Source organism: Ischnura elegans, chromosome 7 (assembly GCF_921293095.1).
Source record: "Ischnura elegans chromosome 7, ioIscEleg1.1, whole genome shotgun sequence".
Taxonomy (NCBI): Eukaryota; Metazoa; Arthropoda; class Insecta; order Odonata; family Coenagrionidae; genus Ischnura; species Ischnura elegans.
Window position 1 is genome coordinate 56,017,589 of NC_060252.1, and position 11,978 is coordinate 56,029,566.

The window sequence follows — 11,978 nt, forward strand, 5'->3', positions numbered from 1 at the left end:
GAATGCCTGGAGGCCCATACAATTTATAGTCCACGTACGAGTGCACGCTCTAATCTTCGAGTGATAAAAAGCCTATTTTTTATTTTTCAGTGAATTTTACACTCTTTTTGGAAAAAGCGTTTTAAAAATCTTTTTTATTTTATATTAATGTCACAGGAATAAAGGACCGCGATTTTTGAGACGACATAAAGGGCGTACTCAGATTTCACTGCTAGTACTCAGCGGTCATCCCCATTAAAACGGTGTCTTACCTAGACGTGGTGGATCCGGTGGCTTTTCAAGTGGGTGTGTGATTCATTCTCTGCCAAGGGGTGAGTTTCCTTCTCCGAAGCTCTAGATAAGACTGAATTTTTACCTTGGTGGTTTTGCGTAGGAGGAAGTTCTTTGATAGGTTTGATAGATATGCTTAAAATGTACATACTAGAGTCCGTTACTTGCTCAACGATATTAAGATAAAGCTGCAAACACTTCACCAGACATGAGATAATTGTAAGCATTTCCTGTAATGCAAACTTATCATTTATGGTACTAAAATCGGCTGTTTTTTCAAAATATAACTGATAACTTCAGGCTTGACTTAGTGAAACCTTTCCATATAGGAAATATAAGAATAAAACTTTGTAAGGTTCACTTGTGTATGTAAATAAGCACGACCCGGGTTTCGTAACGTACTTACATCTTCGGATCATCTATATTTTTTCAGTTTTCCAGACGATGTGACTTGATGTATAATTTTTCAATTTATCTTCTAATTTATTCACTATGCGCTGAGCACTGCCTTTACAATAAGATAATCATCGCTGCGAAAATCTCCGAGCAATTATTAAATTCTCCAGCCTTCTGTACCTCAATCAGTTGGTGAGGGCGAGCATTAGTCTGCGATGTCAATTTCACTCCGCGAACATAGCTTTCTCATACTTGGATACATACAGTCTTCGTGGATGGAATTGTTGAGACTCCGTTTTTATTTTCTTTAACTTTTTTTTGCGCATGACTCACAGCGCATGACTGCAACAGGTGAGCCAGGGAGTAGAAGCTAGCAGAGTTGAGGTGAGGACTATGATGGCGGTCGCAGTTGTCATGTCGTCATTCTTTTTAGTCGAGGCGGCAGCGGCGGAACGAATACGACCATACAAGTTCATGAGACGCGAAGCATAGGTTTCTCCATGCGCACCAACACGAGCGCGCGCAGGGCGAAATTTATTTTTTTTCCTCTCTCTCACGCCTACCCGGCCTCTTGCCTATGAACTGTACCGGCTACACTTCATCAATGGGGGCAATGAGGACATGGTGGGTGTCTAGTTACTTATATACTAGCATGGAGACTGCACGCTGTCCCTTCACTTGGGAGCTCCTGAGAATGAGAGCTTCTGAGAATGAGAGCTTCTGAGAGCTCTTATGAAATCCTGAAGTTACAGTTTTATCCTCTAAACATTCTGCTTGAAACAAGTGATTTTTGTACTCGGTCACGCGCGGAGGCACGAATATACGACAAGGGTTAAAATTTTCCTTGAAAAAATATTTCACTATGCCGGGATTCGAACCAGGACCTCCCGATTGCTAGTCAGGTAGGCCATCAAGTAACAGTCAGTAGCGGATACAGAAAAAACTCAAGGGGGGGCGCAAAAGATATTTTGAGCCACCTATCCTTTAATCGCAACGAAAAATAATCCAATGCACCAACGGATGAAGTTCGCCATGAAAAAATATTTGACTTAGCCGGGATTCGAACCCGGATCTCCCGATTGCCGGTCAGGTGTGTTAGCTAACACTACTGGCTAACACACCTGATCGCCAATCGGGAGATCCGGGTTCGAATCCCGGCTAAGTCAAATATTTTTTCATGGCAAACTTCATCCGTTGGTGTATTTAACTTTGCACCCGTGCGCGTGGCTGCGTACAAAGTCACTTGTTCCTTCAGTGCTTTAAAAATAATCAAGTTGCATGCAAAGTTTAATATAGTTTTATTTAAACTGATTATACGCATATACAAGAACTATCTTATGATATAAAAAAGTTACATTTGTGGTTCTGCAATGTTCTGGAAATGCGATCAGCCGCGCAACGGGAAGCACAAGCCCCCTTTCCCCCCATATGTATCCGCCATTAGGCTTGGTAAAGTAGTTGAGAAGCATATTGTAGCCTTGGGTTTGGCGATTTGGATGGATAGCGTGACCGGTGTAATCAATACAGATTCACATACAGCAACATTATCCGCAGTAACATCAATTATTAGGATTACCAAGAACAAGGTATAGATTTAAAGCCAATAATTTTTTAGCTCGTCTGATTGTCGTTCCTTGAAATGGTTAAATGTAGAATGAGCTGGTCAGAAGTTATCAAATAGATTACTTCTAATTTCAAATGGATTCATCAAGTCATGCTACAATGTTTTATTGCATTCTATAATTTTGATTCATATTGGACTGTATGCATACAAAAATGGATTCATCTCCTGAAAAAAATACTTGACCAATTAAGGGGTACATAATCTGGCCCCATAGGCATGGTGGGTAAGGAGAGGAGACTTATAGATGAGATTCAAAGTGGACTGAAGGTGATGTTAAAAAGTGTTACAGAGAAGAATGTGAGGTAAGCGAGGGAGAGGACGCAAGGGAATAGGATTTGTAGATTGAATGGAAGGGAGTAGGCCTTATTGTGAAACAAAGAGTGAATTTAAATGTTGGATGGGAGACTTGCGGGGAATTAACATAACTCTCCATGTAAACCTACTCTAACCGATAGAATACTCTAATAATACCTCAATTACTCCCTAGATCGTGCCTGTCCTAGTACTTCCTTAGCATTCTTTTTTCTCTTTCACTTCTTCATTTACCCTAAATACTTTTCTGTTGGTCTTATTCATTGAATTTTCGTTGTAATTTTTGTGCATTAACTTCCCAAATTTTGAATATATATATATATATTTCAGTTTTATTTTTGAAGTCCATCCTCATTGCCTCGCAGCGTAATCTTTCCTCTTCACTCCCGGCTACGTAGCATCACTTTCTATCGCCGAGTCTGATATGAGATGTATTCTTATCACAATGCTATGTGTTACTAGTGAAATCAATTGCAGAAGATTTGCGATGGCCTATTTATAACGCTATCTCTTCTGTTACTGGCTGCATTCACTGAGGAAGTTGAGCTTTTATTAATTAGGGATTGATTAGTATGCCAAGTACAGCTATGCCTCTCTACTAAGTTGCCAGCTAGTGGGCTCCCTTTTTAGTTTTTAACTTAAATTATAAGCTGTTTAGGTTGCCGTGAACGAAGCATTAATTTTTGTCGCATCTTTGTTCTCTTATTATTATTTTGCGATATAGTATTTTTATTTAATACCTTCTTCAACATCTCAGGCAAGATTCAACGCTTCCTAGCTTCGAATTTTAGCCCCGTAGTTGATTTTTAAACGCAAAAAACTTATTGCATTCATTTACGGGCCTCTCTGGCGGCAGGATAAAGCCCTCGCCTGAGTACATGAGGTCGTGGGTTTGAATCCCGCCTGGGTACCCAGGGCATAGTTGTATTGGTTATTTGGTATGGTTCTTCATTAAAAATCTTATACTTTAAATAGTTTTCCTTTACTTCTACTTCTTTAAACGACGTTACACACTCAATTCTAACTTCAATACATGGGTAGATACGATGACTAACAAACAACAATGCGTACCCAGTTACTAAAATAAATAATGAAATATAATAACTAATTTTGAATCTTAATCGATTCTCCAATAAGTTTTTCGTGCACGCGAAATTGTTAACTTGTTGGAAACTCCGGTTTAAAGGCCACTATAAGCTGTTTTCAGTGGTATGGGAATAAAAAAATTAATTACACTTACAATTAGCAATAGTCAGCGACACCGTATGTAAATGTATCCTGTATACCCGATTACTTCCCACGTCCTTCTTCGAGGGGTCGTGGTCGTTTCCATTGATCGCGATGGCCTCTCCATGACGCTACTAAAGGCTCGAGCTCCCTCGGTGACTAAGCTGTTGGTGGAAATCGTCACCTGCCTAGTCCCACGCGCGAAAAGTCCGTGGGGACCTCTGGCTCTTTCCGGTGCACGCAGTACGCTGGAGAGAAAGAGAACGATGAGTGTGAAATCGTGAGTAGCTCTCTGCGGCCTCGTTACAACAACGTGATGTCAAGAAAAGTTAGTTTTCTTCGGTAAAAAGAGCCCCCCCCACCCCCAGACAAGAGGCAACTCCCCGAGGCAAGAGAGGTTAGGTGAGTGGTCGAAATGTTCGAGGCGGACTCTGAGGATGAATATTTTGGAATATTTAATTTATTTTTTATATTTAATCATGTAAATATTTTTCATAACGATCTCTTAATAAATTGTTGCACATTTTATGTCATATGAAAATTCATATCTTTAAAGTAAGCCATGAGTCATGTCATAAGCCATAAGTCATGGCTCTTTGTCCATTTGCCGGAGAAATAGATGGATAAATAAGTAGGTAAATGACTTTATTCGGGCGACGTTGAGACTAAAAAGTCCTCTTTTACCTGACCCCTCGCTCGCGTCCTTTCATAAAGGTAAAAAAACATTATCAATAGAAAAATACACAAATGAAATGTTTACTATTAGTGAAATGTCAAACTAGATGAACAAGTATATTTGGAAATTTAGCGTAAAAAAGATTTCTGTTTTTGGGAAAAAACATGAGGATAAGGAAGTAATATGCTTCTGCGAAAAGACCCACTGCTGTAAGTCGCCCACACAAGAAGGGGGCGTGAAAAACCAGCGAAAACCTAACGAGTGAAAACTAATCTTATGGCGCATACAAAATGCAACATCGAAGGACTTACAATTATTCAAGGCATTGATGAATGATACAGAAAAATCTGGAACGCTCAGCATTTGATTATAGTGAATTCTTGGTATCGTACATAAGGGAATCAATGTCGAACGATTCAAGCGTCTTGGTATCAGTTTTTCTGTTAAATATAAGAAATGTCTGTTATATATTCACCTCAAACTAAAGATACCGATGCCATCGTATGAAAATAATTGTGCGTTTGGCACCCATTTTGATTTTTTATCATAAAAAGTGTCTTGAATGAATACAATTCTTTCTATTTCTCCACAAATTTTTATAGGGCTATGAATTATGGCTTAATTTTAACCTGCGTCGTGAGAAAGACATGTAACTGCGAAAATTGATTAAAAGCTCAGTGTAAAAAATGGTGATTACTTCGTGTTTAAATGGAAAAAATAATTAAACATTATCTTCAATTAAATTTTTTAAATTAATATGTCTATTTCAAAATATTATTATCAATATTATATTGATTAATATTTTCTTAGTTTAAAATTCTATAAAAAATATTGAAATATTCTCAAGTGCTCCACATTAGAATTTTAGCAAATTTCATAATGAATATATATGAGGGACGTTATTTTTCAACCTCTAATAGCTCAGCAATAACACCGTATAAGCGACAGGTGGGTATTGCGCGCATAGGGCAACTGCGCATCCACCGCACCACACGTTCAAGTAATTTCTGATCTTAAGTTTTAGTTTAAGGCTATTAGCAATCTCATTAACTAAACTGCCTCAATGGATTTTCCCGCCAAGCGTGCACTACGGAGCGAAAGCCGAATGGCTTCAGCATTGACATGTCTTGACCTTAATGGCGATAAAAGAGAATTTTTAATGCACTGTGTGGCTAGAGTGCGAAAAAGTGTGAAAAATTACACCCATTCCCATTCAAAACAAAAGAGAAGACATGCTGGCTTCAGGAAGTGTCCTGATCCATGACAACGACCGTCTTCTCAGTGCTGATGCAGCCCAACTGCTCATTGAGCAATTTCAATGGGACATTTCGGATCATCCGCCGTGCAATGTCGAAATAGTGCCGTGTGACTTCCATATTAACACTGAAGTGAAGAAGTGGCTAGGAGGGAAGGACTTTCAAACAGGCTTTGAGCTTCAGAACTAAGGCAAATTTAATTGTAGGTCACTGGCGGCAACATTGCATGAAGAAGGTTTAGTAAAACTTGTCCACAAGCACGACCAATTCCTCAATTGCCAAGGCGATTATGTCGAAAGGATACCACAAGTGTACTCAACATTTAGCAATGAAATAATTTTTAATCATTCACTTCGTCCTCTATTTATGACCCACCGGAGGTAAAAAAGTCCCTCGTATTTACCATATTTACTATTTTAAAAAAATAGTGGCACCATTGCGTGGAAATTTTTTAATTCCCCCTTAATTCTGACATGCTCCTCACAAATAAGATTTGCGGCACGTATGCTACTACGAGATTCCAAAATTACTCTTTAGCCCTCAGACTGAGGGAATCTTTTTAAACGTTTGACCATTGCTCGACCAGTATCAATGCGTTTGTTATTTTAATCAAATAAATAATTTAAAATGTTGCTGTCTGCCTTCATCTCATGCGACGCAAATCGTAAAAATCTGATTTGAAATCTGAAAAACTTCTGTGATTGCTCGTTACACTTTGCCATTATCTTGAACGTCGCTTATCTCATCCTATTGTTGTAAGTTCAATAAAGGACATTTATTTCCTCATTTTTCAACAAGTGCAATGCTTTAAGTTGGGAGGAAAATGGATTTTATGACCTTTTTTTAAGTTTTCACATTAATAATGAACTAAAAGTGTTGTCAAAACCGTTCAAACACTTTTTTCATTTTGAACATAGCCAAAGAGGACAAAAAACTATTGTCGAAGAACAAGATGACATTAATGGGGTTGAATGATGACACATATCGCTTAAAAATCTCATAGTTAGGTTTCTTTTTTGTTTGGTTGAAATTACGCCAAAATTAATTCAGATGGGCTTTTGGAATCGACTGATCCCTATTATTATATGACCTGCAATTATTAAAGCGGTATTTGGACAGGGTTTGTCCGAAATAAAGCTGTCCCAAATAAAGCTGCAAAGTCGAAATATGTGGTTTCATTACTGAGGTTATTATTGATATGATGCAGGATCTCGGAAAATTTTTAAATATCTTAAATACTCTTCAATTTGGAACTCCAAAATAAAATAATCACTGAATCTGTCCTAAATCTCGGAAATGATTTTCATACCTGATTTGGTTTGCTATCTGTTTTTGAAATAATTTTCTTCTGATATCAATGGGAATATACCGCGTACTTCAATTTGTGTTAATCGTAAATTTTAAGGAATCAATATTCTCTGTCATTGTGAAGATAGCAATATTCTGTCTGATATTCTTATCATTCTCTCGAAATCTTCTTTTAAGGCAAATGATTGCTAACAAAGGAAAAATCCAACTTCTCACCGTATGAAATTTCGATTTCACCATTTCAGCGATATGTCTTTATTTATTTATTTCCGTACCACCGACAACAACCACCGACAACGGCCATTTACATAGGGGCTATTAATATGTTAACAATTTAACGTACACAAACAACCATGCTCTGAATAGGGGTAACTTACCCAGGCGGGACTCGAACCCACGAGCTCCTTTTTGGCAGGTGAGGACTTCACCCCGCCGCCACCGAGGCCGGCAAACTTGCTGGCCACCTGGCGTTACTCCGGAAGGATAGTACCCAGAGAAGGGTACACTTAGAACTTGGTATTCATGGTCATATTGACCTCTCAATGGGAAAATATGAAAGAACGTAAGAAGAAACACGATTTGTTGGAATGCACGGTTAAAAGGACAGCAAGGTTATTCGTGGGCCATTATCTGTGAACGGTAGAGTGGTGTGAAAAGACAGTATTGGAATTAGATAAGATGATAGATATGTACCCGCGTTTTTGGTCTCCTCTTTGGTTCGATTGAAAATCACCCATCGCATATTCTAATGCCCACGGGAACTCGTCTACCCTCCCACTTTCTCCCGCCTACTCGATATAGGGTAGGTAGTCAACTCTCCCGTCCCCAGGCCGTGTGTCCCACGCGTCTGATCACCCACTAGCAAAACGTCCCACACTCGCCGACACAGCCACCGCTGCGAAGAAACTGACTGACTTTTTAGAGAGCAGCTGTCTATTTTACCCTCTCCTACCCGTTGCTTCGCCCACGATTTAAAATAACGCATTCCTTTCGCGCGATTATAGACGTGGGTTTTATTCCCCAAAAAGGAATATAAAAACAGTCTTCCTTCCACCTCTTCCATTTTTCGGCCTTGAATTTTTTTATTTTTTAAAACTTTGTGTACTATGGGCGTCACATTACGCCGCGTGAATTCCTTCGATCTTTCTTACGAGCATCAGACGCCATCCGCATTTTGAAATCCGTAGTTTGCCATTTTTTTTAAACAAAGTGGTACTAAACTCTAAATAAACAAAAGAAAAAAAAGCTAAATTCGTTATTTAAAATGATACCAAACACATAAATCTCGCATTAAAGCTTGGCTGTTATGAAATTGGTGCATGTGCATTGCATGACCGACATAACTTTTATGTATGTTTTTTTAAACATTTACATTATTTTTATGTATTTCATTTTTTGAATTTCATTTGTTGTAATTGCTTTTTTATTTTTTAGTGTTTTGTGTTGAGTTGGCGCCTTGTTACTGGGAGAAAAACAAGTGTTGTTGTGGAGAAACCATATTTATATGTAAAGGAAAAATAAATATCAAGTAGTGTCATGTGGCATTGAAGTTTTCCATATATATAATGGCTTTGATACATTAAAATAACACAAAACTATTGAAAATGGCCAGCACAGGGGTACAGACCTATAGTACTGAGGTCAGCACGGTAAGTGATATAGTACTTAAGGTAGCGCCTCGGTAAAAGTAACAAGCATTTTATGAAACTTTGGTAACATATTCTTTGAAAGACTTAATTTCAATGATCCAGAGAAAAAGGGATTCTCATGGGTTATTATTGAGATATTTGGCGGTAAAATCTGATAATTTAACAGGGGCTCTTATGGAGAAATACGGTTTATTCGAGCAAGCGAAGCTGTTTGTATCAAGAAGTTGATAAGACTGCACTCATTACTAATATAATTTTGTGACGAATCTAAATATGTACGGGAAAGTATAAGTTCGTGGTAAAATAAGAAAGATATTTGCGAACAACTGTCTGAAACTGGCAAGATGGCCGCCGGGATATCTAGTCCTAATATCGCAAATCGAAAACCACTACACCGACTTCGCCTAAATTACGCATTTTAAATAACATTTTTTTAAATTACACATGTGATTTTACTAACCCCTAGTTTCGCCGCTGTGCGACATCTTCATGTTCAAATGCAGATAAAGTATGACCTATTATATGTACAATTGAGTCGGTAGGGGTAGCCAAGGTGGGGATGATAGGATGGAGGGTATTTTTGGTACTTGTATGACTTAAGTCTTTAATTGTTTGGACATATCTTCCCCATCTTGGCTACCCCTGCCCACTCAATGTATATAAGGCCACACTCTCCCTGTATTTGAAACTGACGATGTCGCACAGCGGCGAAACTGGGCGTTAGTAAAATCACATGTGAAATGTAATGTTTTTAATATTTAAAATGAAGCAATTTCACCAAATCACGCCTCAAATCATCAGTTTTAAATTGCGCTATTTACTTTCCCGGTTTTTACATGCGTCTTACATATCCTTTGTTTGCAAATATTTTCGTATAAATTACACTTACATTTCATTTTCAATTAAGTTTTCTTTTGTTAAACTTTTTTGGCGACTATTTTGCGAAAATAACAGGTATCCCGTGTACATCACATGACTTCAGGCGATGATACTCTAGCTACGTTAAAAAATACACACCGATGACAAAGTTCTAACAACACGTATCTAAAAAATAGCAACTTTTCAAATAGAGAGCAAAAAAACGATTATTTTTTCTAATTTTACGCTAAAATTAAAAACCAGAAATCCAGGAAACTGAAACAAAAGCATACATTTGCTAACAAAGAGTTGTTTTTTGCTTGAATTTTATTTTTTAATGTTATTACACTTTGTTTAAGATACCTATGTCAAACCGGCCAAATTTTGAGACACGTGTTGTTAGAACTTAGCCATCGATATACAGATTTTTTTTCAAGCCGCCTCGCTCACACTCCTGAGCCGATGACGGGACGACCTTCCAACCTCCTCGATTCACGCCTTCCTCCCCTACGAAGGGAGACACGTCACGGAAACGTCACGGATCTTGAAAACGGCTCTTAATATGGCCATTCACGTCCTCACGCGGCGGTGCAATGGGTTCTTCCGCGTTTACTTTTTTTTCCTCCTCCTTCCGCCGTGATTGCTTATTTAATCTCCTCGCGTTCTGCTCTTTCTTTTGTTTTCCTTAATAGGCCATGCTTAATAATCTTGAGGCGCGGGAAATGGAAACGAAAAGGAAAAAAAACAGCGAGAGAGCTATTACGTTCTGTTACTCAAGACAAACAATAGAGAATCCCTCTGCGGAGGCCAGATATTTCATCAATAAAGGTTGTTAATAGTACACCTTAAAGTGGAAGCCGGAGAAATCGACGAGTTTTAATGCCGGAAATTTAGACATAATAAAGCAGGAGAGAAAATATGGTTGAAATCATGGCATTGTTCCTTGTGAAATTATATTCAATATTTGCTGTCATATCTTCAGAGAAATCTACAGTGTTCTTCCCTGAGGTATAGTATATTTTGTTCCTCCTCGTGGATTGCGTATGATTAATGATTTCACTGTCTATAGACTGATGGAAATATATCGGTAAAAATCAAGTTTTCGAGTAATCGATTATTTTATCGAAATAAAAAGCTCTACTATTACACAAAATTCTAAATTTGAACAGAAAAATCGATAAACTGAAACTATTTAAGAGCTTCTTTTTGCTAAGTTTGACTATTATTTAAAAAAATACAGTTTTGTACAAGATCATGCTTATTGCACATTCAAAAAGCACTCAAACAGAATCCACAGACCATATATTTGATTTATTACATAAAACTTTATTGATTTTTAAATTCATGGAATGAAATGATTCAGAATTCATATTAACTTTGTATTTTCTTAATGGGATGAATGATATAGGTACATTGTCCATTTCCTGATTTATGTACCCGTATCAAACGAAAATTTACCATGTCAGCGTCCAAAAAGTCACCATATGCTATTGAATAGAGCTTAACCTTATTTTGACACTACTGAGATAGTACAGATATAATAACTGCACTATCTTGGTCTTAGGGGTGAAGCCGCGTCGAGTTATCGCTATTCACATATCTGGCCGACGTTTTGGAGGCGATACAGCACTCCATTTTCTGGGTGCCCAAAATTGGAATGATGGAATGCTGCATCACCTCCAAAACGTCGGACAGGTATCTGAACAGTGAGAACTCTACGATGCTTCACCCCGAAGACCGAGATAGTGCAGTGATTTATTTTAACCCCGGAAGCCTACCTTTTAGAAATACAGATATAATACGCACAGTGGCGCCGACTCCATGGGGCCTGAGGGGGCCCGAGCCCCCTCAAAAATTCGTTATGGGTGTGAGGAAAAAAGTGTCAGGCTTGTCGATTTTCCCCGGAGTGTCCAGATATCGAGATTAGAGTTCTCAGTGTTCTAATGTTGATCATATAACTCTTATAAAATGCTTAAAAAAATTAAAACTCACTACTTATAAAATTTCCCGGGGAAAGATCCCCGGTTTGGGCCCCCCCAATATTTTTTGTAAGTCGGCGTCCCTGAATACGCAAGAAATCTTGAAAAATATCACATAAAGTTTGAGGCAAGTGAATGGAAAATTATTCGGAGAAGTTTTTCATTTGATGCAGTAGCAGAGTACGCACGTTGAGCGCTTTTTGTTTGCATTCCTTCCGCTGCGAGTAAAAATAACTAGGATTCCAGGTGAATAAGTCAAATCTTCCTCCTCAGCCATGGCATAAATTAAAAGTACTCATGGAAAGTCTGCCTTTCCTTATAAAATTCTCAGCGGCCTCTCAATGGAAATATTTTCTTTATATTTCAAATATTTATCTTCTGCTTGAGATCTTCATCAATATTGGCATTTTTTGCGTATTTGAT